A 25,573-nucleotide genomic window follows, 5' to 3' on the forward strand; every position below is an offset into this window, starting at 1 on the left:
CATGAACAGACATTTCTCCAAAGAAGACATACAAATGGCCAACAGACACATGAGGAAATGCTCCACATCACTCACCATCAGGAAGTAGTGATGAAAACCACAATGAGATACCACCTCACACCAGTCAGAATGGTTAAAATTAACAAGTCAGAAAATAAGAGATGTTAGTGAGGATGTGGAGAAAGGGGAACCCTCCTACACTGTTGGTGGGAATGCAAGCTGGTGCAGCCACTCTGAAAAATTGCATGGAGATTCCTCAAGAAGTTGAAAATAGAGCTACCCTATGACCCAGCAATTGCACTACTAGGTATTTATACAAAGGATAAAAACAGTGACCCAAACCTGCACCCCAATGTTTTTGGCAGCAAGGTCTACAACAGCCAAACTATGGAAACAGCCCAGATATCCATAAACTGATTAATGGATAAGGAAGATGCGATTATAAATTACACATATATATACACATTATATATATATTACATTATATATATATATATATATATATATATATATATATATATATATATACTCAGCCATTAAAACAATGAAATCTTGTCATTTACAACAACGTGGATGGAACTAGAGGGTATTATGCTAAGTAAAATAAGTCAATCAGAGAAAAACAATTACCATTTGATATACTTACATGTGACATTTAAGAAAAAGATGAGAGGAGCATAGGGAAAGAAAGGGAAAAAGAAAATAAGACAACATCAGAGAGGAAGACAAACCATAAGAGGTTCTTAACTCTAGGGAACAAGTTGAGGGTTGCTGGAGGGGGTGTGTGTGGGGAGATAGGGAAACTGGGTGATGGACATTAAGGAGGGCATTTGATGGAATGAGCACTGGGTGTTATATGTGCAACTGATGAATACCTGAACTCCACCTCTGAAACTAATAATACACTATATGTTAATTAATTGAATTTAAATAAAATATTTTTTTTAATTGACTAAAAATGGAAATGTAAGATCTGAAACTATGAAACTCCTAGAAGAAAACATAGGGGTAAAGCTTTATGACATTGACCTTGGCAATGATAGTTTGAAAATAATACCAAAAGCACAGGCAGCAAATGCAAATCTAGATATATGGGGCTACATGAAGCTAAAAGCCTTCTGGTTATTGAAGGAAATAATCAACACAATAAAAAGGCAACCTATGGAATAGGAGAAAATATTTGCAAACCACATATCTGATCAAGGATTGATCTCCAAAATTTATAAGGAACTTCTCCAGCTCAAAAGCAAAAAAGTCAAATAGCTCAATTAAAAAATAGGCAAAGGACTTGAATAGTCATGTCTCTAAAGAAGACATAACAAATGGCCAGCAGGCTTATGAAAAGATGCTCAACATCATTCATCATCAGGGAAATGCAAATCAAAACAACGAGATATCTCCTCACATCTGTTAGAATGGCCCTTAGAAATATATAAAGTGTTGGCAAGGATGTGAAGAAATTAGAACCCTTGTGCGCTGTTAGTGGAAAAGTAAAATGGTGCAGTCCCTATGGAAAACAGTATGGACATTCCCAAACAAATTAAAACTAGAACTACCATAACAATCCAGAAATCCCACTTCTGGATATTGTTTGGAAAAGAACAGTCTTGAAGAGGTATTTGCATTTCCATGTTCATTGCAGCATCATTCACATGAGCCAAGAGGTAAAAGCAGCCAAAGTGTCCGATGACAGATGAGTGGATAAAGAAAATGTACGTATCTACAATGGAAGGTTACTCGTCCCTAAAAAGGAAGGGAATTCTGATACACATTACAACATGAATGAAACTTGAAGACATGATACGAAGTGAAATAAGCCACTCACCAAAAGACCAATGCCACATAATTCCACTTCTACGAGGTATCCAGAGCCAAACTCATAGAAGTAAAAGGAAGAATTCCTGTTGGCAGGAGCTAGAGGGAGGGGGTAATGTGGAGTTGCTTTTCAGTGCTACAGAGTTTCTGTCATGCGGGATGAAAATATTCTAGAGAACTGCCACACAGCGATGTGCATATAGTTAAAAATACTGTATTGTACTGTGTACTTAAAATTTTTTAAGAGGATAGATCTCGGGACGCCTGGGTGGGTCAGAGATTGAGCATCTGCCTTCGGCTCAGGGCATGATCTCAGGGTCCTGGGATCGAGTCCCCCACTGGGCTCCTTGCAGGAAGCCTGCTTCTCCCTCTGCCTGTGTCTCTGCCTCTCTCTGTGTGTCTCTCATGAATAAATAAATAAAATCTTTAAAAAAAAAAAAAAAGAGGATAGATCTCATGCTATATGTTTTTTTACCACAATTAAGAGTGATAATAATAAACCATGCCAGCAGCAGTCACACACATGTGCATTAAGTACCTTTTATAAAATTCAATAAACCAATTTGGACGAAGATTGTACCTCCAATCTAGAATGCCCACTCCTCTGTTCTAGTTTTACAAACAACCAGTCATGTGACCATGGGCAAGTTTCTTACTTTCTCTGAGCCTCAGTTTCCTTAATAAAATGATGAAATCAAATTAACTTTGAAATTCACCCTAACTTATGGTCTTATGACTGAGTTTCTCATTTACTCAATGCAGTCTTAATGATAAGAGCCAGGGTGATCATCTCATCCAACTAATCGTCCTTAGACAAACCTAATTTTATATTTTCGAGTAGCTCATGAAAGCAAATTCTTTCCCAATCTATTCTCTGGCGCCGGATTTTGTTAAGCCTGGCACTCTATCTGTGTGCCTCAAGCAAAAACAGTTGACAGAAACCCATGAACCCATCATGCCCTGAGTCGTATGATATAATGGTGAATAATCCTAATTCTGGTTCATAGTTTACTTGTCCATAATTACAGCTGCAGTCAAATGCTTTTAGCATTAATATCCGCCTAGAGTTGCAGCTCCCTCCTTATCTTAGGGAAATGGAACTGTGAGAATGTTTCAAAGCAAGGTTTGCTGCTTTTTTGCCTGGAACGCTTTTTAATTGGGTATCATTTGGAAATTTCTAAATCCCATTTTGGAGCTTCTGGTCACTGCACTACTTATTGAAGCCCGAAAAGCTAGTTATGAGGCATGCCTAAACTGTTCAAATGTCAAAACAAAAATTGCTATCATCTGTGATTTTTTCACAAAATGAAAAGAGGCATCATCTTGACCCTTTTTTTCATATACACTGATAAAAACCGAAGACAGTAAAACGGTAAGAGAAAATGCTCGTGAATTTGGGATTGAAATTGCACTTCTAATTTAAAAGTTTTCCATCTAGTTGGCAGGGTTTAAAATCTTTGGGTTTTTCAGAAACCCACAGACTATGTAAATGTGCAATTTTGGTGTATCCACCCAAGTGCCTGACTAGCAACCTTAGTCATCCCTACCTTCACCTCTCCTCCCACCCACATCTAGTTAGTCAACAAACCCTATCCATTCTCCCTAACGACTTTGCAATCTACTCCTCCTCCCGTCTCCCCCTTTACTGCCAAAAAAGCAATTAAGGATCTCATTACCTCTTAAGTGGGTAAGTGGTTGGCCTGACCCCAGGCCCTTCCCACCTCCAATCTCTACTACACACAGAAGCAAGAGGTGGTTCTACCGAAGCACAAATTGGAGCCTGCGCTACCACTGAAAAATATGTGATGGCTCTCTGTAGCAGGAGCTAATCGGAAGCCCTCGCCTGGTATTTCCTCCCTGTCCCAAACCATCTCTCGAACTACCCCCTCCCCCCCTTCTGGCCTTCTAGAGGCCACCCACAAGGGCTATTGATTGTCACGTCTGCGTCCCCAATGCTCCATGCACTTGCAAGAATTTTTCTTGTTAACTCTTGTCTCTTCCAGGAAGTCCCAGCTTTATACATTGACATTCTACACATATTTTAATATGAAGCTCAACCATCACCTGTGAAACCTTTCCCAGGCCTTTTAGAACAGTTCAGTTCTTTTTCCAACATGCTTCTCTAGAACATCAATTTTTCATTCATTTGCCTTTTTTTTTCCTTCAGCAACTCTAAGAAGCAACTATGTTCTGGAGATGTGGCCATAAATAACACAATCATGGTTCCTGCCCTGTGATGTCTACCTTCCTGTGGATTATTTCTAATCTATGCGGGGCCCTCCATTGTCTTTCAAGCTATATTTTAATTAGTGTTTTTCTCTTTCATTGGACTATGAACTCCCTGAGGAAGGGGATCATGTTTCACTCAGTGGTCAACCAGAGAAAGACCCTGGGTGATGTCTACTGAATTTTATTTAAATGAATTGGCTTATCGCTTGAGAATATATGTATTTGTACGAATATGTATTTGTACTCAAACCAAGTCATTTCCAACACCTTGCACTTTAGTGGCCCCTATTTATCTTAAAACAGGCACAGCCACAAGTGCCTCCCAAGCATTACTGGCGATAATGTATAGGAAGCATTGATCACAGTGACTAGCCTCCAGAAGTGTTTAATGAAAACAAACTCTTCAGCTTAAATTGAGTAGTCCTTTCTTTTTCAGATTTAAGATAAACCAGTCTTTGCTTCAGTTTGATGGACTTTTCCAGTAAGAACTTCCAACAAAGCAAGAGCTTCCTTCCTATGCATCTCATCTAATGGTTGCCATTCAATTGGTAATATTAGGGGAGCTTGAAAACAGGAGTGGAAAGGGGTGAACTTTTAAATTCCTGATCGCCACATGAAACTTGGCAAACAGAGCTGGGTGACTGGGGACCTGGGTTCCCCGACCAGCTCTGACAAGAAGAGCTCCTGAAAAATCAGTTCATTTCTCTGTTGCTCAGTTATCTTATCAACAGAGGATGGGGATATTAATGCCACTTTTGCCTCCCTTGAAGAGTTTGTGGATAAAAATGAAATGCCTGTGAAATTACCCTGAAAAAAAGGTAAAAGCTTATCACATGTGAGGTGGCATTTGTAATAATAAGCACTTATGAAACACTCTTATGACAGGCCCATCTCTCAGGATGTCCCGGAGCGTATATGAGGCTGCTTGGCAAATTGATACGCATATGGTCAGGGATTTAGTGGGAAGAGATAATAAATCCTCCCTGATTCCTCTTGGGGCAGATAAGGAACAAGTATAGCCAACCCTCAGTGACCTGTGATAACAAGACCAGGGATAATATGGATAAACGAATTTCACAGATTATCCAAAAATATAACTTTCACCATTTACGATCTCTAAACTTTTGCAGAAATTCCTTAAATGGAGCCAGATTACTTTAACCTACACTCATAACCTATGTGAGTTTCACTGCCAGTTCCTACCTCGATCCATGCCCACATACAGCTGCAAAGAAACAAAGACCAACCAGTGGAAATGCCAGAACAGCTACCGTAAAAATTGCTGATCTATCTAAGAGAAAGCTCAGCACATTTTGTACCCAAAGACCTATGGGATGCCAGCCCTGCCTACTTCTTCCAGCAGCAAGGGAGAAGCAACCAGGGCCTGCCAACCCAGAAAATTCTGAGTGACCTCAAACCAGGGTGATTTCCCCAAGCCACCTGAAGGAGCTTGTCCCTTCAAACTGCTGCCTAGGCAGCACTGAAATCCGGTCTTGGATCATTCTAGTCCAAAACTATTCCACAGATGTTTCCAAAGCTGGAATGTGAAATGGCTTTGAATACGTAAATCTGTTATTTGAATTATTCAACAATTCTTTCCCTGACAACTTCTATGAGGGAGCTGCCTTCCTGTCACTTCTCATTACAATAGCCTTGCTTTCTCTCCTTTGTGCCACTTTTCCTGAAGTATTGGCAAGCTAGTTCAAAAACATTGTGCAAAACACCTTGGGAAGGGTCGCCTGCAAGCGGTGTTTCTATAGGTTACACATGGCTTAATCTCACCCAGTGACTCAGGAACAAAATCTGGGCAGGTCAAAAATTAATGCAAAAATGCACTGATACCCTCTTGTTGAGATTAGAAGGACAATGATTAAAAATAGACTTCCGATATTCCTATTTTAAGGGGTTTGTACCCAACCATTTATTGATGTAATAAATGTTTGTGGTGTGTTTGCTCCATGCCAACCAGTCCAAACAGAGCATTTGGAATCAGCCTGTCTGGTTCTAGAATACTATCAACAACTCAACATGTGATTCCCCTCCAACTCTGTCCATTTTGCATTTATGCCAGTGAAATAAGGAGCTAATATCTCTGAGCAAGCCCAGGGTAGGGTAACCAACCATTCCAATTGCCCAGGACTCAGGGAATTCTAAGGCACAAGACTTTCAGCTTCAAAACTGGGAAAGTCCCAGAATAAGAATGGAGTCGATCACTCTAGCACGAGACCTGGAACCACAGGTTTGGAGTTTCAAATCTTCCTTTAAATGGCTGGATTGGCCTTTGACAATCTTCAGTGTGAGCTTTGAGAACTTTCTAAAAAATGTTTAGTTAATTCTCAGTTTACACATTTGCAGACTACAGTTGCAAATTTAGATCATCTCAATGGATAAAGAAGATGTGGTATATGTACACAATGGAATAGTACTCAGCCCTCAAAAAAAAGAAATCTTTCCATTTGCAATGACAAGATTTGCAATGACATGGATGGAACTGGAGGGTATTATGCTAAGTAAAATAAGTCAACCAGAGAAAGACCATTATCACATGATTTCACTCATATGTGGAATTTAAGAAACAAAACAGAGGAGCATAAGGGAAGGGGGGAAATAAAATAAGACAACATCAGAGAGGGAAACAAACCCTAAGAATCTCTTAACTCTAGGAAACAAAATGAAGGCTGCCGGAAGAGAGGTGCATGGGGGGATGGGGTAACTGGGTGATGGGCATTAAGGAGGGCACATGATGAGATGAGCACTGGATATTGTATGCAGCTAATGAATCACTTACCTCGACCTCTGAAACTAAATATACTCTGTATGTTAGTTAATTGAATTTAAATAAAATAAAACAAAAAAAATTTAATTAGACCAACTCTAAGGATTATCTTGTAGTTTGAATATTCTAAAAGTGAATTTAATATTTTTTTAGGATTAAAATGGTCTGAGGGTATAGGGAACTTCTTGCAAATCTCTGTCCACAGGGGATCCCTGGGTGGCGCAGCGGTTTGGCGCCTGCCTTTGGCCCAGGGCGCGATCCTGGAGACCCGGGATCGAATCCCACATCGGGCTCCCGGTGCATGGAGCCTGCTTCTCCCTCTGCCTGTGTCTCTGCCTCTCTCTCTCTCACTGTGTGCCTATCATAAATAAATAAATAAATAAATAAATAAAAAAATCTCTGTCCACAAATAAAAATAACACCAAGTTGAAATCCTGACATAGTCAGGATCTAATTGAACTTAAGCTGCTCCTTTCAATTAAGTACCAGCATTCTCTGAGCCAGCGCATGGGTAAACATAATCCAGTTCAGAAAATCTTCTACTCAGAAGCTGTGATAGAAAACGAACCCTAGAGTCTGTTTTGGAATGATATGGTTGAAAATTATATTTAGCTGGGTCACTGCAGCAAATAGACCTTTATCGACATTAGGTGCCTTTGTATCATGGGTAAAATTGTGGAAGGAATTAAGGATCACAGACAACATGAACAGTCACTTTTTTAGAAGAATCATGAATTTAAAAATAATAATAATAACAAGGGGTTGGGGTGGGGAGCCTGAATCTAATTCTAAGACTAGTTTGGAGAAGTAGTTTCCTCTTCTTGGACTTCATTAGCCTCATCTGTAAAATGGGCAGACAATATACTTCCCAGAGTTATGTGAGGATAAACCTGTCCCTTTTATTAACATTATGGATTTATGTGTACACAATTCTCATATTTATTAATTTTTATATTTTATACATGCAGATTTATATGTGGATGGATTTTATTTTATAAATCCATCCCTATATGGACCCCTGGGTGGCTCAGTAGTTGAGCATCTGCCTTCGGCTCAGGGCATGACCCTGGTGTCCTGGGATCAAGTCCCACATCCAGCTCCCCACAGGGAGCCTGCTTCTCCCTCTGCCTGTGTCTCTGCCTCCCTCTCTGTGTCTCCCATGAATAAATTAAATAAATAAATAGATAATAAATAAATAAATAAATAAATAAATAAATAAATAAATAAATAAATCTTTTTAAAAAGAATAAATAGATCTGTCCTTATACTTTTTATATGTAGTATATATAGCTATATGTATTACATATAAATATATCTGCATATATGTGTATAGTACATATAAAATATCTCCAAAAATATAATATGTATATATACACATACATTTGTAGAATGCCTCCTATGCGTCTGTCACATTCTTAGATATAAAAAGCATTTCGAAGTGTCAAAAACGCTATGCAGGTCTAGAACACTTGTGAAAAAATAAGTTCCAGAACCACTAGATTTACCTCCTTCAAATCGTATCAGATCAGGGTTTTTTTCACTAACCCAACAGAGTCACCCAGGTGAAAATAGCGAGTGAGCTGTCATTGCGATCCCTCCATGTCTCTGAGCAGCATGTACCCTTAGATTGTTATGGAGAATAAGCAACAAAGAACATCTCACAATCCATAGAATCTCAGGTTTAGGAAGGCCTCAAGGAGCCCCTTCTCTGATGATACCTTCTCTAACTCGGACAAATGCTCACTCAGTGCCTCCTTGAGCATGATCAGGAGCTAGGAGTTCATTTGTTCAGAAGATAGTCCCTTGTGTCTTTATTTAATGCATCTTCACAGTTCAGCTCAGTATCGTTGCACCTGATTGCATTACTTGGGACTCCTGGAGTTAATATGAGCTAAGGCCTGAGCTTACCACACACACGCTAGGCGCTCAAAATATGACAGTGTCCTTCCCCCCTTGTTCGTTTCTCCTTCCTATGTAATTGCTAGCTCCGGGGAGGCCACGGTTAGCATTCTTTATAAAACAATTTCCCTGATATCCCTGAAGACCTGCTGTGGGCTGACAGCCAGGACGTTCCTTGGGGATTACCAGTAAAAACTCGAAAAGACAAGAGAGTGAGCCTACAGTTTGGCATTGGAATCTGAATTGCATTTGCAGCCAAAAGAGCCCCTCTTTAGCTTGGCAAATAGCCCAAGAACTGTTGAGACTCGAAGTCCATGACCCAAGTCTGTGGCCCTCCCAGTCCTTATACCAGTCGTATTGAAAGGCTGTCCTGACTTTAACTTTCTGGCCAATATATGGGAACAGGTTGTTAGAAAACAATTATCTCAGGACATCCCTCAAAACTGTGCTGTTTTTCAACCGTATTAGTGTTGAGATAGCGGCATACAATTGCAGGATGATTTATCTCTCAATACTGATCTGTTGCTACATTACTGGACATTTCCTCCACAGCTGATTCCATCAATCATGCAATCATCTGAACGGCTCTGCAGCCCGTGCTCATCTGACAGAGCCACACTTGCTATTTATCTTACATGCTGTCTCTCGCTCTTGTCAGTTTTAATTCTGTTCCATTTTCATTCTCTTCTCCTGTCCCCTGAGGGCTCTGTCTGGGATATTATTATTCAGTATTTACAGGGATGTCACTTGGAAAAATGTCACCACTGCAAATGACAAAAATTCAGCAGTTTGCACAGAATCCTCTGTGCCCAGCCACCATCTTGAATTTTTATACCATGATGTAAATTCCACAACTCTCCATGAAGCCTTAAAACTACTGACCTGATTCAAGGGAAGTCTTAGGACAGGATTATACTAAAATCCTTGAACTATAATTGTAAAGTTTCCATTGAGAGGGTGGGTATTCAATTCTGTATTTTTAGGGGAAAAAAATTTAATTTAGAAATGCTCCCACCATGACTGACATTGTCACACAAGTCAAGCCCTAAGATCTATCCTTAAACTTCTAAGATGTTAATCATGAATCATCTACATCTTATTTGCAAATGGATTTCTCTTAATGATAAAAATTTAATGCTTATTTTAGCTAACACATATGTAGCACTTATGATGTTCCAAGATCTGCTTAGAAGCATATGTACGTACATATGTTAATCTTCAAACCAAGACTATGTTCCCCATTACTATCAAAGAGGATATTTGGACAAACTATTTAAATTGTACAGGAGATCAAATTTATTCAACACATACTATAGGCTTAGCTTTTTTACAAATATTGTCTTATAAATGCTGAACCACCATCCTGGGAGATGAATACAATGACCAACATGTTTATAGATGAGAAAGGCGAAGGGTCAAAAGGTTAGCACCATCCGTGAGGTCACTAAGCCAGCACTTTAACTTGTTTCTGTCTGATTCCAAATGTTCCACTTCTCAGTGTCCCACAATGTCAATCTCTAGCTTTACTTTTAGAAAAAGATCTGCTGATATCCCAGGTTACTGTCAAAAATTCTTCTTTGAGGTTTATGGTCAATCTTTGACCTGGTGTTATCTCTTATCAGTCAAAGGTCAGCCATCTTTTTATATAGTAGCCTTGGTGGTAGTGATTCCTTTTGTCCAGATTCATCATGAAGGAGGGAGCTGAGATGGAAAGTATATTTGTCTTTTCCCCAGATTGGAGTATGATGATCCAAAACTCTGGTGTGGTCATTGGGCCTGCCTTGGTGCCAGGCCACATAAGTTAAACCAACTCCAGAAAAAAAGGCATCTTCCTCCCTATCCAGATAGACTCACTGGTATTCCATATCTGGGTCTGAAACGCAAGGCCCAGCTAGGAAAAAAATTTCACTAAACTTGTTTTATTCAGTGCAAATATTTTCCCAAAAGGGTGTATAATGTTTTTTTTATTATTATTATTATTATTGGAGTTCAATTTTCCAACATGTTAGCATAACACCCAGTGCTCATCCCGCCAAGCGCCCCCCTCAGTGCCCATCACCCAGTCACCCCAACCCCCCCACCTCCCCTTCCACTACTCCTTGTTCATTTTTCATTTCCCAGAGTTAGGTGTCTCTCATGTTTTGTCACCCTCACTGATATTTTCACTCATTTTCTCTCCTTTCCCTTTATTCCCTTTCACTAATTTTTATATTCCCCAAATGAATGAGACCATATAATGTTTGTCCTTTTCCAATTGACTTATTTCACTCAGCATAATACCCTCCAGGTTCCTCCACTTTGAAGCAAATGGTGGGTATTTGTTGTTTCTAACGGCTGAGGAATATTCCGTTGTATACATAGACCACATCTTCTTTATCCATTCATCCAAAAGGGTGTATAATGTGCTAGTGACCGGCCTATGGGAGAAAAAAAAACATTTCTTTATCCTCTGGCCAATCTCAGCATACCACAGACAACCTAGAAGAAGTTCAAATGGGCCAGCGGCACCATGAAGGCGATCCAGACAGGCCACTCAGCACCAGGGAGGCCCAGGAAAGAGGTTCAGGTGGCGAGGGCAGACTGTAGGCCAGTCTAAGGAAGGTGACATCAGCAGGAAGCAACTATGGGAGCATTTACAGGGAACCCAGCTATACTCTACAGAAGCAAGGGCCCAGTCTCCCACATGACTCAAGGGAGATGCCTGGAGCCCTAATTTCTGGGAACCCAGTCTTCTGGACAAGTTGTCAAATCCTAGTGCTACCAATAATAAGGGCTCACTCTGTCGCACACACTTCCGTTTCACATTATTTACTGTCTTAACCTCAACAATCACATGAAGCAAGTGCTAGTCCCATCACCAACATATATATAAACTCATCCAACCTGTTGCAGCCCATGTCTGAATGAACTAGACTTTCCAAACCTGGCCACGGTGGCTCTAGAAGCCAGACTCTTAACCACTTGCCCACCCAGCACCACCTCTTAGGGTTGAAGTGAGGACCAAAGAGCAAGCACTTGTGAACTGTGATAGGAAGAGGAAAGTACTGGTCCATGCATTTGTTTTAGCCCGTGAAACTTTTGCAGCCACGCTAGGAGACTGTATGTTGGTGAGCATTCAGTCAGGAAAATAGAAGCTATTTTCTGCATGTTCTAAGCGTCAATAGCTCCAATGCAGGGAATCAGAGTTTTCCGCAGTCCTATGGAAAGGCTGGGCAGTGGAGCTCAGGAAAGCCAGCAAGATCTGCTGCACCTAGGCAAGAAGGCTCAACACCCACCTTAGGCTACTGCACATCTACAGTCTAGATCTAGGGGGCCCCAGGGAAGCTCTCGTTGGCCAGCACCCTGAGACAGGGGATTCTCAACAGGCTCACCTTACACCTTCCTGCCCACACATCTGCCTGTAACTGCTTCCTTTGGAACATAATGGCCATTCCTCTTCTGCTGGGAGAATTTCACACCAGGGCCTCTCCTAGGCAGACTGTACCCAAAGCCACACATGAAAGGATATCTTGGGGATGGTAATTCCCAGCCTCTTGGCCTTGCCGGGGAGACTTGGGAGGTAGCACGGACGCATCAAGCTGACAACAGATCGTCTGGTGGAGTAATGTAGAATCACTAGCTCCCTTTTACAGTTGGGAAAACGGGCACAAAGAGGTGCATCGATGTGCTCTAAATCGCAGAATTAGTAAGTGATAAAGGCAGGATTAAAATTCAGAGCCCGACGCTAGAATCAATGCTCCCAGCACTGCATAGTCAAGCTTGGCACAGATTATCTACTCATTCAGTGTTAGCTGTTGTCATTCTTGTTCTGTTGTTGTTGTTCCTATTATTACTACTACTATATTACCTGTAAACCTATACCTGTTTTTCTCATAAATGCCATAACCGAGATTGCCTCGCTATCACCTAAAGAATCTCGAATGCCCCCACCAGCAGCCGGTTTCACAGTAGCCACCTTCCAGGGCACCTAGGTTGGATTTCCTTCCCCAGTAAGTGTGCCTTTAGGACGTAGTCCCAGGTTTCTAAATTTCCAACTTAAAAACAAAAACAAAAAACCCAGCGCCCTGAGTAGCCACAGATGTGCATGCATGAACACGAGCACACGGCCTGCACGCATGCACACACACACATACACACACACACATATTTTGTGAACCACGGCAATACAACTATTTCAGTTCGTGCACTGGATGATGGTGAGTTCCAGGAGCTTCACCCGAGCAATCCCAGCTGGCCAATTATTGCAGGCAACCTGCTCCCACACATTTGCCACACAGAAAACATGTCAGATGTACTTGGAAACAACCCTAGGCTGCGGCACACGGTGCAAATGGGAGGCTGAGCGTTGGGCTTGCCTGCTTTGGGCTGCCTGGCGTAGCCTGGAACGCGTGTGTGGTCTCTGATTCCATTTCCAGATACTGCAGGGAAGGCTCTGTAATTGGAAAGTGCTGCCCAAGCAGAAAGCCTGCCTTGTTTAATAAACAGTGCCCTCTGAAGAAGTTTAAAATTTACCAGAGGAGAAACACAGCCTCCTGTTACCATCAGTGTTCTAGAACTAGCTGAAATGGATTCGAGGCTTCAGAGGACGTTCTTCCTCTTACAGCTCATTTAACTATGCAATTAGGCAGTTAAATAGATGCAAAACATTTAAAATTAAACATGCTTCTCATCAATTCAGTGGTCAGAACTTTTTAGAGTCAGTGATCAATTTCCGCTGTCTTTATCTCTCTTTCTTCATTCCTACTCATCTCCAATCCTGCTGGGGGGGGGGGGTGGGAGGAGCAGGGATAGAAACAGGGGGTGTTTATCTTAACTCAGCAATTTCACCATTTTTATCAGATGGTAGGAGCAAAAATAATAAGTTGGAAAATTTCAAATGAAAAGGCTATAGAGCTGAGCAAGGGCAAGATCACGTGGCTAATAATGTATTTTGTAAATGTAGGGGAGAAAATTATGCATGAATACCAAATTTCCATGATAGGAAGGTGAACAGCCTGTTTAACGACCGCAAATTCAATGCTGGAAATCACATCACTCTGAACAGGTACACAGTATTATATTCCGATTGAGAAAGGGATGCTATGTGAATGTGCTCGGCAAAAAAGGTAGCAGAGGAATATTGCATCTTTAATAGGATTTTTGATTCAAATGTGCTGAGCCAAACCATTTAAAATTGCATTTGAATAGTAAACAGATAACATCATCATTTTTAAAAACCTGCACGCTTGTGCCAGATCAACAGAGAGCCTGCAAAATAAAGACGGGGGAGAAGGAGGTATCAGCTCTGAATAGAAAATAAAATTAGATATGAATTCGCAGCCATGAGGCCTTCTTCAGGCCTCCAAAAGGTAAAGCAAGGTTAAGTCACTCCTTTGTCAGCACAACTCCAAGATTTCAGAGCAGGGGGCGGGGGAGGGGGGGTCCCCTCCTCAGCAAAGGATCTTTTTCAAACACAGATTGAACTTGGGTCTGAGATTTATCTTACTTCTTCTACCAAATTGCTTCAGTCTTATCGATGAATTTGCATTATTGGTGTTCAGGACCTGATGGCAGGGAAAAGTGAAGGAAAGCATGCCGTCTGGATGTGACGTCACAGAATTAAAATGCTAAAAATTCAAAGACAAGCTCAAGAAACCTTACCAGCCACTCCCACCCCCATCCCTGCTCACAAAGCCTTGGTTCCTTGGAATCTTCCCAGATGAATCCTGTTCAGCCAAGTTTCTGCATAACTGAAAGCCAACCCTTTACGTGAGCTGACTTTCCCATGAGTGTGCACAGGTTTTCCAAAAACCTTTTTCAGAACAGCATTTCCCAATGCTCTGGGTTTTTGTCTACTTTAGTTAGCATTCTTCAGGAGAAAGTCGTATGGAAGAGAAAGAATTTCATGGTAGGAGAAAGCAGAGAAAGTGTCTGAGCTGGAACAATCCTCCAATATTATAACAACTCCTAATCTGCTCATTAGACGATGTCATTTTTCTCTGGTCTGTGTGGAGGATCTCAGCAGCCTGCCATCAAGGCTTCTGTGATGGCTCTTGTCCTTGAGGAAAGCATCATCATTGAGGGATTGGAAACTTGTATTTCGAAAGGCTGACTTGGAAGTTTCCAGCATATTCCAGACCGAAGAGGCATGGTCTGAAGCTCTGGAAAAACTATGGCTTGCTACGATGCAGACGAAGGCATGATCAAAATCAACACAGCAGAAACAAGGTTATGTTCTGCTTACCCGATGACTTGAAAGATTTTTTTTGTTTTTTCCTGGACCAATAACTTGTAAATTTTCACTTATAAATCATTAAATAGTAATGATTAAAGTGTCAGAAATATAAAAAGGTATTCAGAAGAACTTTCTGTTGCACTGTCACTCAACTGTCCTGTTCTCATGCCTTTGAACAAATGACTGTTATCTTTTTATTATTACTCATCTTTTTTTTTAGATTTTATTTATCATGAAAGACATAGAGAAAGAGGCAGAGACACAGGCAGAGGGAGAAGCAGGCTCCATGCAGGGAGCCCGATGTGGGACTCGACCCCAGGATCCCAGGATCATGCCCTGAGCCAAAGGAAGATACTTAACCACTGAGCCACCCAGGTGTTCCTATTGTTACTCATCTTTGCAGAATTTTTAATACGTGTCCCAGTCTTGCTCCTTGGTTCCTCAATATCTTCTAAGCTTTGACATTCTTGACTTCTCTGGTCCCAATTTGCTTTAAGGGTCAGACTTTTCAGGATTTATACTCATCATCTTGAAAAAAGAGAAAGATTCACTTTTCCTTCCAGCTCAGGAATCACCAATGGGAAGATGGAATAAATATTTTCAGGTACAAGAGCGCCTGGGTGGCCGAGTGGGTTAAGTATTTGACTCTTGGTTTGGGCTCAGGTCATGATCTCAGGGTCATGAGTTCTAACCCACATTGGGCTCCACAATCCACATGAAGTCGGCTTGAGATTTTCTCTCTCCCTGTCCCCCTGCCCTCCCACCTGTGCTCTCTCTCTCGCTTTCTCTCAAATAAATAAATCTTTTTAATAAATGTATATCCAGGCACAAAGTCAGTTGCCTGGAGTAAGTTTGGTCATTGTTTTGGGATAAGAAACCTTTGGCCTCAGGAAAATCCAGGATTCGGAAATGATCTTTCACAAATGATAATAAAAGGAGAATAAAATCAGACTTACCTACCCATGCATTAGTAAGTTCTCTGAGGGTTAAAGGTAGATTTTAGTATCTCATAAAACTCACAGATAATATTTGTCCCTGTTTTATAGTATCTACGATGAACATCTGTTGAGAGTTGTTTGCCCAGCGATCATGCTCCCTATTTTTGACAATTGTATTCGATTAACACTTGAAGAACAACCCCTATTCAAAGCCCATGCCTTTCAGATTGTGCTGACACAAGTCCCAAACCACAAGAATGCATATATAGCCCCTGCTTGGCTGGTCAAAGTCAGATTTCCCTTGGTTACAGTGATTTTTCCCTGAGTTCATCACATGACCCAATCTGGCCAATGAGAACCTACCCTGACCCTTTCCTTGGCTTTCTTGGGAAAGAGAAACTCTCTGTGCACTGGAGTTGCTGGAGGCTATTTTTCCCTCCACCGTTGGAGGACATGGCCCAAGAACGAAGCCATCACAAATGGAAGCAGAACTGAAAAATAGAGGAAGACAGAACCTAATGCTTGATACTTGAATCCAAATCTCTCCTTTTCAAAAAAGTGAACCATTCCCCCCTTTTTACTCCAGTCTTTTGAATTGATTTTCTGCTGTGAGGAATCAAATGAGTCTTTATATAGTATTTAATTGCAGTAACAGTAGACCTCTACTTCTGTTTAAAGCTGAGCTCATACCACCTATATTTCTTAAGATGTATACACACAGAGTGCAAAAAAAAACAAAACAAAACAAAAAAAAAAAACCTCTCCCCAAATAGTATTGCTTACCTCTTTTAACAGGCACTAAGTAGTTTAGAAAGCTGATGAATTTCCAGCCAGATTAATCTTCCAGATCCTAAATTAATCCAAATTCCTACTGTTAGCATTTTACTGTTATGTATCTTTTTGTTATAATAAACATACAAGCTTCCTCTGCAAGGAAAAACATATTCCGGACAAATTGCATCAAATTACTAACTGTATCAATGATCGGCAAATTAGTAGACCTCTCCTACTTTTTTGCTGATATTTCTATTTCCAGCATTTGAAGGTTGGTTACTGTCAATCACTCACTACTAACTTTCACCCAGTGCCAAACAGTTAGTCTGGGAAAGCAGAGGAAGGATCCCATGATTATATTCATCCACTGTGTTCGGCTCACAAGGCCTGGTGTTTCAGTGGTGTCAATAACCTAAGCGCAGGGCCTGGCATAAAAATAATCTTCAATAACTATTTGTTGAGCACAAACAGCTACCAGTTAAGTGAAGAAATTCATTAGATCAAGAGCAAAACACACTCTCAATTATCTTCTTTCAGAAATAGAAAGTGCCCATCTTGTATTCACCTAAGGAAATCATTGAAGAAAATGGCCCCTCTCTAGCTCAGTCTAGAAGCCCATAGCCATCTAGCACCAGGCATTCTCCCGCACGTGGCCTGCTTTCAAAAGCCTTAAAGGTCTCAGAGATTCTTTATTTTTATTTTATTTTATTTTTTTAGATTCTTTATTTTTATCCCACTATACCAGGGACTGCAAACTTAAATGCCCACACAAGCCAGGCACATAATAGAGGGGGAGAAGCATTTATGGTGTTCCAATTTTGTCATGTATATTTTTAGTCCCACAAAACACACCTTGTGTCAGTGCTGGAGAGCCATTGGGTTCAGAGCAGCATGCGTTCTCCCTGGGGGTGATACCATTCCCAAGGGGGCAAAAACTGGTTCTTGAGGGTGCAAAATCCTTAGATATTCTCAACGGTTTCTGGTCCTCCAAAGGGCCACAGCACAGAAGCAGATATACAACATATCCACGCTATTAGAATTTCATGGAGAGAGAAAGACCATGAGGAGGGGGGACAATGTCTCTGAATCTTCCTTAGGAGAGCAAAACTAATAAAAATGTTGAGAAACATCAGGAAACTGAAGAACTCAGACATCTCAAAGGGCAATCATTTCTTAGCTCCAACAGATTTGTGGCTGTGTGAAAATGTGGTATGGCCATATTTTTCAAAGGACATCATCTAGGTATTTAGGCAAAATTTCACAATTTTTTAAATGATGATTTGTTTTCAAAGAAAATCAGCAAGAGTCCTTTGTAAGCTGAATAAACTGTATCTCCAAGGCCGTGTGGCCTGTCAGCTGTCAATGTACAATCAAGACCCTCAGGGGAAATCTGAAGAAAGTGTCATATCCTTAGAGCATTTGGTGGTTACCAATCAGTTCAGCTAGACAAAGAGAGAAAGCATTATTCACGTTGTACCCTTTTAGGGAAAGCATTCATAGTTTAATCCAAAAGCGAAACCATTTGTCCATTGGCAAATGTGAGAAACATTTTTCTGGCTCCTCAGTATTAACCAAGGTGTTAATAATCCTTGAAAGGGGGCCTTTAGTCATTCCAAAGCTATTTAAAAATGAACGGAACAGTTAGCCCATGGGAAGTGTCCTTGGGATACATTCAGGCTTTGAAAGTTCTGCTTTTTTAAACTATCAACCCCAGCTTCTGCCTAAGTAGAGATTTGTTTATTCTGCTTATCTCAAACCATAGTGAATATTGTCCCTGACTCTAAATGGCCCGATTTCTGCATACCGTATCTTAATTCTGCTTTAGAAAGATAACTCCAAAAAGTTAGAGACTGTGTTTACTGAACTTGTTATACTCACACAAAAGAATGCTAAATATTTGATGATAATCATGCCGTTCTTTGAATTAATATGGTGCCAATCGAAACAGCACATGTTGAACAAAAATTTTATTTTAATTGCATTTCCCATGTTCCCTTCCCTTCACATAAATTCTAAGAATAAAATTAAAGTCAGCCCTAAAAAGTATGTCTTTCCTCCTCTAAATGACATGAAGACATTAGTTTCGCCTTAATCACTTTTCATTTGAGCAGCTTAGGAAGGCTCAGCATGAATTTTTTATGCGTGAGATATCCTCCTCCACCTACTCAATCCCTTCCCGCTGTTTTCTGCTTTTCTCCCCCCATCATCCTGAGACTTCGGATAATCTGCTTCCTCCACAGTACTTGGTGTTTTTGTAAAATACTTTTAGCCTCAGTTCGCTGGGACAGTGCTGAGCATATAGGAATACTGGCAAATTTAGCAATTCAACAGGCAAAAGGGAAAGAAAGTGTCAAAGTCATGGGGGATTTGGGGGACACCCATTAGGCATTTCCCCCTAGGCTCCGCGAGGCCCCGAACAGCCTGGGAAGCGCTCTCATTTCCAAGATGGGTGAAGACTTTGTTATTTCCTATCTGGGCTCACCTAGAGGAGTGAAGTTCGAGAATTAAAATTTAATGAAGGATCAAGTTTGAAATTCTGTACCAGTGCACAATGCTTATAAATACACCACACCGATACTACCCGGGTATTATAAATAATACATGTAATGTTGATTAAAATTTTGATGTAAATTTCTAAAAACTTTATTAAAGTTGTAAAATAACTGACATGGGTTGTTTACAGTTAGGTGACAACTTAATTAATCAACTGCTGTCTCCACTGCAATAAAGACTAGAAGTGCATATTCTCCACTTTATTTTTATCCCTGAAGAATGAGCCAGAAAACACAAAATTATCTCTCTCTCAAAACACCAAATTATCTTTTCTCAAAACAGTCTGAGTATTAATTGTGAAGCATGACAGCACAGAGTCTTTGCCTAGACTAATAATTAATCTGGAAAATACAAATCTCTGACATTCAGTTGGTGGAGAACAAAAGCGATAACCAGGAAACATTTGCTCAAACTCAGTCCAGAAATGATACCTTTTGTTCGGTAGCGAGAAATTTTTCAATTTTCAGGTCAAGCTAAACACACAAAGCATCATCACGTGAGAGAAAGAAAGAAAAAATATCTATATATTTATATTTATGTATACTCTCACGCTGCTCGTTTCAGGATTCTTGCTTGATGAGACTTTCCCCTTTTTGAATGAGAAATCCCAGAACACTATTGAAAATAAATAAGATCATGGCAAAACTAATATTTCAGATAATCTCGTATTACTTTATTATTGCCCTTTTCCAAGAGTTTCATTATCCATGAGATACCGTAGGGATTACAAAACACTAGTTCTGAAGGGAAAGTGTTTATAATTGTTGTTGTAGGTTCCATTCATTCATTCATTCATCCATTCACCCAACAAACTTAGGACCTGCAAGATTCTGTGGTAGCCACGAGGTGGGATGGTTCAAGGGTCCATGAGATGCAAGCCCACTGAAAAGAGTTTACAGTGCAACAGGCAAGATGCATCATGGACATAAATAACTTTGTAGCACAGAGACTGAGCCAAGCACACCTGAATTCAATTCCTAGCTCCATTTGACCTCTCTGATTCTTTGTGTCCTCACCTGTAAAGTATGGAAACAGCCTTACATATACCATCAATATGTTAAAAGGCGTCAATGAGATAATGCATGACTCATAATAATGCATGAGGTACAGCACAATATCAAATGTATAGAAGTTTCCTATAAAAAGTTAAATCCTCCTCTTCCTATAATTGTGGTGCTGTTGTTATTGTGGTTGTTGTCCAAAGCAGTAGTTGCCAGGCCACGAGCTCTTTGCATACGACAGAGGAAAATGATTGCTCATTACCCAGATCTGCATCCTTTCAAATTAGCCCAGCCCATGATTATCCTGGCTTTCCTCTGAGCTCAACCCACTCTAATGCCTATCCCCTGACCCCATGCTTCACATCCAACTCATGTTACTGTCTCCCAGCATTAAACACTAGCCCTGACTTAACCACTGAACAAAATAAGCACATGCATGGGGCACAAAGAGAAGGCAAGCATCGTCCTGCCCACATGTCCTGACCCCTTCCTGGTCACTCTTGGTTTTAATGGAATTAAATTAAATGTAATGGAATTTGTATCATTTACGTATCATGATCAACTTTAGTCTACATTGCTTAAAAAAAAAGTGTTTTCTTGGACCTGGTAAGTAATTCGAGTTTATTTTATTTTATTTTATTTTTTTAGTAATTCGAGTTTCAAATTTTGGTTTTGAAACATCTTCAGACATCATATTTGTTTCTATTTTATGGACTGAGAATTTCTGCTTTCCTTGGAGTGTAAACACAGCTGGCTGGCTCTTGCTAGCATTTAACTCATCAGCTGACTTGTGTAGCAGACGGGTGAGTTCTTTATTGTAAGTCATGGAAGGGCAGGGGAAACCAGCACTGAGCTATTCATAGAGCATCAGCTGACCTTACTCAAACCCTGTTAACTTGCACAGGGATGCACAACCTCTCTCCCCTCCAGTATCCCGATAAGTGTTTTTTCCATAGATATGTGAGCCTGGCTACTCATGCTTGGAGAGAGGACCGTATTCATCATGTCTATGCAGTTCAGATATTCAAGGGCCTCTCAACCCTCTGTTCGAGGTCCAAATCCCCTTTCTCCTCTTAGCTGCCCTATAAATCAGCTACTTGTTCTACTATGTTCTGCTATTTATTGCTACCACAGCACTTTGACCAAACTTCCATTATAGCCCAAGTCAATCCGTACTGTTGTTATTGGTGCACGTGTTTATCCCTTCAGGATTACACAACACTCATCTTTCTGTCTTTAGCAATTGACTCAGACGTACATAGTGGATGCTCAATAAATATTTCGAACAAATGAATTAGTAATTTAATAAAAAAATCAATCAGAACAGCTGAAGCATACTTAATGCTTTTTATCAGGGTCCTAATTAGACTGAGCTCTGATGGTCTAATTAACCACAGAAATATTCTCTTCACAGGGTTTCTTCATCACAAAAGGTTTTAGATGTGAGAGTCCAAGCCTGATGATCAGCAAATCTCAGAGGACTAACAAAGACGGTGTATAGGATATTCATCTTCTCGGACGACAAGAAAGGCAGTTGAAACATCTTGGGGGGCTTATATTTCTACTTTCTCCTGCAGTTCATTTTGATGTCATTAAATATTAATTTACCTTGAATACTTCCTCCTCCAGCAACCGCCCCATCTCTCTCTGCTTCTTTCCAACAAAACGCCTCCATGCAGGGATACATTCTTGCCATCGCTACCAGTTCCCCCACACAGCGAGGTCCAGTAGGATGCTCCCAGTCCTCATCTCCATAGACCTAATGGCAGCACTCAGAACAGTTTCTAACTTTCCCCTCTTTGAAACACTCTTTCCTCAGCCACTTCTCACTCTCCTTGGCCGGCTCCTCTTCATCTCCGTAGCCTCCAAACACAGGTGGACTCATAGCCCAGTCCTTGAACCTCTCATCCTCCCAGTCAGTCGCTGCTTTAGAAATCTCATCCAGTCTCATAGCTTTAAATACCGAGTACATATGGAAGGTTCCCAAATTTGTATCTCCAATCCGAACCCAGTCATCAGTTTTAGGGTCATAAATTCCATATATTGATAACCTCTTCACTCACATGTCTAACCCAACAGGTCCAAAGCCGAAATTTATATTCTTCTGCCGCACATAATAGCAACGCTTTCCATTTTTATCGTTATGGAGATCAGACTCCTTGGAATCACCCCTGACTTCTCTCATCTCCTCATACCCCATACCCACTCTTCCTGTAAATTGTCTTGATCCTACCTTCAAAATGCATCCAGAATCTGACCCCTTCTCACTACCTTCACCTTGGCCCAAGAACCATCACTCCGCACGTGGATTGTCACAAAAGTCTCCTTCTGGCTTCTATTTTTGCTTCCTCTATAGCCTAATTTCAACACGCTAACAGAGCGATCCTGCGGGCTAGATGCCTTTACTCCTCTGCTCAAAACTTCAAATGGCCCCCATCTCATCAGAACAAAAGCTGACATTTTTACAACAACTCATAAGGCCCTACCGGATCTGTTCTCTGCCACCTTGCCATGTCTCTAGCTTCATCTCCTACCATTACCTCCTTGCTCACTCCTACCCTCACCTCTTTGAGCCAGATTGACCTCCTGGTTCTTTCTGAAACAGCAGAGCCTAGAATGAAATTTGCCATAGAGTAGATATTTGATAACTATTTGTGGAGGGAGGGAGGGAGGGAAGGAGGGAGGGAGGAAGGAAAGAAGGAAGGAAGGAAGGAAGGAAGGAAGGAAGGAAGGAAGGAAGGAAGGAAGGGAGGGAGGGAGGGAGGGAGGGAGGGAGGGAGGGAGGGAGGGAGGAAGAAGTGAGGGAGGATTTAGAAAAATGGTTCAAAAACAGCATTCAAAAGCAAAGTGGCTGTTTTTAAAATAAAATATTCTAATAGTCAATAGGAATGCCCTTTAGAATATGTCTCAGCAGAATTTGTATTTTGATTCTGGCTTTGAGACTAAATTGTAGGTTTGTAACCATCCTTACTATTCAGTGTTTTCAGAAAGTTCTCTAAGTGTCAATGGGAAAATGGAATGGACACATTATAGATCCTCAGAATGATTTCAGAAACAATCAAAGCATTTTATGCAAAAAAAAAAAAGAGAAAAATTATTCTGGAGGATGATAGAGAGGAGCACATGCCTTTATTTCATGGGCAAATCAAAAATGCAATGCTCAAGAAATTGATGTTATGCCAGAAAAAAAATATACAGCTTACGGAGGAAAAAAAAAGGCACATTGAGAGAACAAAAGTGACCAACCTATATCAGATAAAAAATTCAGAATAAGTGTCTATAAGCTTGTAATAGACACAGTTGTAAAACAGTTCACAGATCGATTTTAAAAGCACTCTCATCGTGCTGCAGAAAACACATATTTGGATCCGTGAAACCTCACTTACTGAAATTTTAATGTCCTTGATATTGTTTTAAGAAAAAAGCATCGAGGCTTCAAAGCCCACAGACGGGACACAACGTAAATTTTATATCTGAACCATGAGCTGAGAGATACTGCAAAGATCCAGGACAGTGAACAGATCTCTACCGAGAGAGAGAAGCAAAAGGCTGATGTCACCTCCCGTGCGACGAAATTAAAAGTGACTATTCATTATTTGATCTAATTGCTGAGGGTACCGCCTGATATGACAAAGCATTACAGTGGCTCCTCTTTTCTCTCTGTCTACTCCACCTGAATTTTTTATTTTAGATAACTAAAGCTTACATGATTAAGTGTCAGCCTTTTGTTTAAATATGCCGAAAGCATATTACCTCCTTGCCTACATTCTTGAGCAGGGTTCATTGGACATAATTTCACTTATTTCTGATGGCCCAGCTGCTGCCAGGGAGACAGTGTGATGTCACAATAAGGAACTGGACCTTTTCTTCAGCTTTATTAAGGTATAAGTAACAAAATTATAAGATATTTAAAGAGCGTATCATGTGATATGATATGACATAGAATATGTTATACATTGTGAAAAAGTGCCACCATCTAGGTAACTAACACTTACATCACCCAGCACACCTATCTTTTGTGTGTGTGTGTGTGTGTGTGTGTGAGAACACTTATGTCCTCCTCTTTTCAGCAAATTTTAATTATGTAATACAACTCATGTATAATAAAATAACATATGTGATGTAATAACATATAACGTAACACACATAGATAATGTTATCGACAGTTGTCACCACGGTTTACATCATATCTTGAGACCTTATTCATTTATAAGCTGAAAGTTTTACCCTTTTACCAAACTCTCCCAATAGTCCCCAACTCCCAGCCTCTGGCAACCATTTCTTTCCTACTTTCTGTTTCTATGAGTTTGGTGGCTGCTTCTTCTTCTTCTTCTTCTTCTTCTTCTTCTTCTTCTTCTACTACTACTTTTTTTTTTTAAGATTTCACATAGATATGATTCCATGCAGTCTTCATCATCGTCTGGCCTATTTTATTTAACATAATATCCTCAAAGTCCATCTGTCGAGTTGTCTCACATGGCAAGATTTCCTTTTTTATGGCTAAGTAAATTTCAGTGTACCTGTGTGTGTGTGTGTGTGTGTGTGTGTGTGTGTGTGTGTGTCTATCTTATCTTCATCCACTGATGGGCACAAACTGCTTCCATGTCTTGGCTATTGTGAATGATGCTGCCATGAGCATGAGGGCACAGATATCTCTTCAAGATTCTGTTTTCATTTCCTTTGGTCGTATACTCAGGAGTGGGATTGCTGGATCAGATGAGAGCTCAATTTTTAATTTTTTGAGGAACTTCCATACTGTTCTCCAGAGTGGCAACACAAATTCATATCCTCACAACAGTGCACAGGGTTCTCTTTTCTCCACATACTTGCCAACATTTGTTCTCTCTTGTCTCTTGATGATTGCCATCCTAACAGGTATGAAGCAAGATCTCATTGAGATTTTAATTTGTGTTTCTCTGATGATTAGCAATATTGAGCACCTTTTAACTTACCCTTTGGCCATTTGCATGTCTTCTTTGAGGAAATGTTTATTCAGTTCCTCTGTGCATTTTTTAATTAGATTGTTGGGGGTGGTGGGTGGTGGAGGATTGCCACTGAGGAGTATGAGTTCTTTAGATATTCTGGATATTAACCACTTATCAGCTACATAATTTATAAATACTCTCCCTCATTCGATATGTTGCCTTTCATTTTATTGATGATTTCCTCTACTTTGTGGAAGCTTTTTAGTCTGATGCAGAGCCAATTGTTTATTTTTGCTTTTGTCACCTTTGCTTTTGGTGTCAAGTTCAAAAAATGATTACCAAGACTGATTTCAAGGAGCTTATTATTTATATTTTCTTCTAAGATTCTTATGGATTCATGTCTTATGTTCAAGTCTTTCATCCATTTTGACTTGATTTTTGTGCATGGT

At 40.4% G+C, this 25,573-nt stretch overlaps 2 long non-coding RNA genes across 10 annotated transcripts in view; one reads left to right on the forward strand and one right to left on the reverse strand.

Moving 5' to 3' along the window:
• The window catches only part of LOC140622704 (uncharacterized), an 81,241-nt gene extending 57,011 nt beyond the window's left edge, over positions 1–24,230 (reverse strand). For 3 of the 9 annotated variants that reach the window (XR_012022413.1, XR_012022406.1, XR_012022400.1), the window contains exons 1-2: positions 23,953–24,224; positions 16,655–16,721 (exon numbers count right to left, since the gene is read on the reverse strand). This is a non-coding gene — a long non-coding RNA (uncharacterized lncRNA). Of the gene's footprint in view, positions 1–8,325; positions 8,451–16,654; positions 16,722–23,905 lie in introns of those variants that run through there. The other 6 variants (XR_012022412.1, XR_012022408.1, XR_012022410.1 and 3 more) reach the window with 5 other exon arrangements.
• Positions 6,067–21,843, forward strand: LOC140622722 (uncharacterized). Its single transcript, XR_012022415.1, has 3 exons — positions 6,067–6,283; positions 20,848–21,002; positions 21,614–21,843. It is a non-coding gene; the product is annotated as an uncharacterized lncRNA (long non-coding RNA).
• Positions 24,231–25,573: the final 1,343 nt, after the last annotated feature.

The sequence above is a fragment of the Canis lupus genome, chromosome 2 (assembly GCF_048164855.1).
Source record: "Canis lupus baileyi chromosome 2, mCanLup2.hap1, whole genome shotgun sequence".
Lineage (NCBI taxonomy): Eukaryota > Metazoa > Chordata > Mammalia > Carnivora > Canidae > Canis > Canis lupus.